Raw genomic sequence first — 4,390 nt, 5'->3', positions numbered from 1 at the left:
ATCATGTAAATAATCTGTTATGCCAATCATGTAAATCCACTGTTACATGATTGGCATGATTGTCCAGTCATTTGAAAGAAAGAAACAAATATTTGACAGAAACACAGCCTGATTGTACTCATGTAGGTCTAGAGGAAATAATACTACTATCTTTTCACAAGAGGCCAGTATTTGGACACATACCTTAAGTATCATGTTGGTTCTAGTTGGTTACAAATTAAAATTAAAATGTTTTCAATGTTTGGAGGATGGAGGAAAAGTGTCAGGAGTTATCTGTGACAGAAGGGAACCAGCGAGAGTGAGATAAAAGATGTATAGGACGGTAGTGAGACCAGCCATGCTGTACGGCTTGGAAGCGGTGGCACTGACGAAAAGACAGGATACGCAGCTGGAGGTGACAGGATTAAGGATGCTATGATTCTCATTAGGAGTGACAAGGAAGGACATGATCAGAAATGACTACATTAGAGGGTCAGCCCTCTAATGTACTCAAGGGCGCCGATACTGTGGGTGCCTCGGGGCTAAAGCACCCACTGTGGGTGAGGAGCACCTACTGGGTGCTGGTCCAAAAAAAATAAAAATAATCAGATCGCCACTGAATAAACCGAATTAACCGAAATAAAGTTACAAGACCCCCCCAAAAAAGTAAATTATCCGGCCAAAACCAGCGTTTTTTTTCGTGCACGCGCTTCGCGAACGGGGCGCACATAGAGCTTATAAATATCGGCGCCCCTGAATGTACTGATGCAGTTTGAAGAGGGTCAGCCCTCTAATGTACTGATGCAGTTTGAAAAACACACACCAGAGGCAGTGGGAGGCGTCTAATAGCCTGTAGTAGGTGCAATATGGATCCAAATAAATAAAAACAACTTAGGGAAATAATAAAACAGGAATACAATAACATATGACCCACATTAAGGCGTAGAGCCAGCGACAGGGGAGGAGCTGATAGGCTCGGAACCACGGCCAATATGAAACCCCAGCAAAGGAAGTTGTCGCGGTAATATAAATAAGGCATAGCAGCAGTGGTGTCACCGGGCGGAATGCACAGTAGCACTGCCCGCAGCGGCGGAAACCGGGTATTGAGGAAGCAACTTCTTATGCGTGGTGAAATTGCACCACCCGCCCGGAGCAAACACTCCCGAAGGATGTTTGTAAACAACCAGGGCTGCACTGACGCGTGACAAACATACAAGCGAGCATAGCCGCGGGAAGATGTTTTAGGGTACGGGTGCTGTAGCGTGCGTGCACGTGTGTGACTAGTGCGCGCGGAGCGCGCGCTAAAATTTGCGGTTATTTGCGGTTATTTTCCGTTGTTTTAAACCTTTTTGGGGGGGGTTTGTTACTTTAATTCGGTTGCTTCGGTTCCAGAACACATATTGCACTAAACCCCCCCCCCCAAATAACGACCAACATCAAACAAAAATGTTTTTAATGATTTATTTTATTTTTATTTTTCATACATTATTTTCAGGGGGTGCTGCAGCACCCCCTGCACCCCTACTTCCCGCGGTACTGCAAGCGAGCCCAACAGGCCAACAGCTAACTCTGGTAGGAGGTGTGCGGAGGATGGGCCGTGGGTAGCGTGGGAACCAACGTCCACCCTGCTACACATTCAAATGTAAATGTCCTAAAACATGGACAGCATCACACTGGTGTGACAATAGATCTACTATTGTCCCTATTTTTTAAAGCTTACTAAATAAATAAATAATTTGAGTTTGAGCAATTTAGAAAAACTTTCAGCTATAATGACATGTTCAAAATAGGGATGACAGGTTGAAAGAAGTTAACCCACAAGTGCTTGGGTAGTAGATTGAAATATTATTGATTTATACAAAAACAAAAAATCTATAAGCTGTTCTTGGTCAAAAGTATTTTATTTAATGTCTTTATTTTGGTCCAGCTATTTTTAGTAATTTCCTTTATTTTAAGTAACATTGTGGGTTCGTTTAGCACAGTTTAACATGATTTTAACAGACGACGTCACACTGATAAGAATAAGTATGCACGCGCAGGCCGGCACCAAATGAAACCCATTCTGTCATGTCTCGCTAGGACGCGCCTCACTAGCCAACACACAAGAGGAGGTTGAATGAACTGAAACCAGCGAAACCCCGAAACAATATGTTGGGAATTGATTGCATGAAACAATCACCTCTGCGTCCAGTATCAATGTTGTTAAACAAATAATTAGTCTATTACTTTACAGCATAATATTGATCTATCATTCTGTGATCGGCTAGTGTGTGTTTTGGTGAGTCTGTGATCGATTATGTTGGTCTGCCACAGTGGTTTATGTAGAGGTAAGAGAGTAAATGAAACAACTCGAGCGTTTACTCCCATTGTAAGAATGGAATGCGGAAGTGCTCTGTCTATCCTGTAAGAATAGAATGCGGAGGTGCTCTGTCTATCTCAATGAGATAATTCCAATGTTTAGATCTATAGCCCATAGCAGCCCGCTTTGCGGCGAGATCAAAGCGTGACGTTACTCTCTCTTCTACACTCTGGTAGAGGGGAACGGCGCTGTCTCCTCATCAGATACAGCTGTGGTGTTTGAGAGGAACAGACGTTGTGTGAATTCATTCATTCACCCTTTGCCCCTGTTTACAGGTAAACAAATATCATTGGGAAAGGTGCATTATGATGTGAACTGTGATATCGTTTTGTATATTTACTTTAAGAGTGTAATTCAGACCAAATAATAATAACTAGTGGAGTGGTCCAATACTGGACCCAAGAGCCCTCAGTCAGTATCCGTGCCAGGCGTGACTGTACGTGGGACAGATGCGGTAGTCAACATGTTGAAAACCTTCGGTTCCAAGTGGGCCACATGGTCACACTCAAAACCTGCATGAGGATGGCAGGTCTCATGGCCTCGGCCATTTCCTTATTACGAATGGCGAGGCTGCACATGAGACCGTTTCAGAGGTGGGTAACGTCCCGGGACATTCCCAACCGACGTCACTACCACAAGGGGCTAGTCACAACAGAATGTGTGGCGGCGCTCAACCACTGGGGGAACCTATAGTTCCTCTCAGTGGGGGTCCGATGGGCATGTTCACCTCCAGGGAGGTGATCGCCACGGACGCCAGCCTGCTAGGGTGGGGAGCCTGGCAAGGCTGCCAGGGGTTTGTGGTCCCGCAGGTTACAGACCTACCACATAAACTACCTGGAGCTTTTTGGCGTTTTTTTTTCCAACAATAAAGCAGTTCCTCCCGTTCCCTGCATGGGCATCATGTGTTGGTCAGAACAGACAACATACCAACGCTATGCTACATCAACAAGCAGGGAGCTACGTGGTCTCGTGTGCTGCACGAGTTGGCACACAGACTGCTTATCTGGAGCGAACCACGATTGCTGCTTCTCAGACCATCGCATGTGGCTGGCATCCAGAACAAAGGGGCGGACTTGCTGTCCGGGGGGGGGGGGGGGGGGGGTGCAAATACGGGGAATGGTCACTACATCCGGACATGAGCAGAACTGATCTGGGCTCGTTTTGGGCGACCTCAGATAGATCTATTGCCTCACAGGACGGCGTAAAATGTCGCTTGCACTTCTCAGTGAGGGGAGCAGCTCCTCTGGGCCTGGACGCTCTACCGCACCAGTGGCCCAGGACCCTGCTGTACGTCTTTCCCCCCCAAAAGCTCCCACACTCGCGAGAGTGAGGGACGGGAAGCAGAGTGTGATATTGGTGGCCCCAAATGATTTGATAGTTAGGAACCAAATGGACCCTTATGGGTCTTTAACTCTGTGAGTGTACAAATGGAACCAAATGGACCCTTATGGGTCCATTTGGGTCCATTTGTACACTCTCAGAGTTATGGTGGTCTGTGGTCTAACGCAGGGGTTCTCATAGTGGGGAACGGGGACTCCCAGGGGTCCTTGAGTGGGTTTCCCCAGCAAAAATGTGATATGTCAAAATCTGATTTAACCCTATATCGGCTATTTAAAAGAAAATCATGACATATTTTGAAAGAAATGTAATTTGTAACACCAGAAATGTGGTATGGGGGTCCCATATTTTTAGATAGGGGTCCACGGCCAAATTAATTTAGGGGTCCTTGACATGAAACAGTTAGAGAAGCACTGGTGTAAGCTACTCTCTGTAACCACAGACCACATCCACCTGCACCAACACACAGCTTCACAGGAACATAAACACTCCTAAAATAGACTGAGGTCTCACATGGTTTGACTCACTTTAATTTACACTATTTGTTCACTATGTGTTCTATTGAAATTCAGACCGGGTCCGTGTATGTGGACTACATTTTTCTCAAAAAGACATTATTTCAAAAGATGCTTAGTTTTTATACTCCAGGTCCAAATAGCAAAGAGAAATGGAAAATGCATAACAAACAGGAGCTTGGGTCTTAAGAGGATATAC

This window comes from Gymnoscopelus braueri (assembly GCF_963280865.1).
Source record: "Gymnoscopelus braueri genome assembly, chromosome: 22".
Lineage (NCBI taxonomy): Eukaryota > Metazoa > Chordata > Actinopteri > Myctophiformes > Myctophidae > Gymnoscopelus > Gymnoscopelus braueri.
This window is presented reverse-complemented; position numbering follows the sequence as displayed.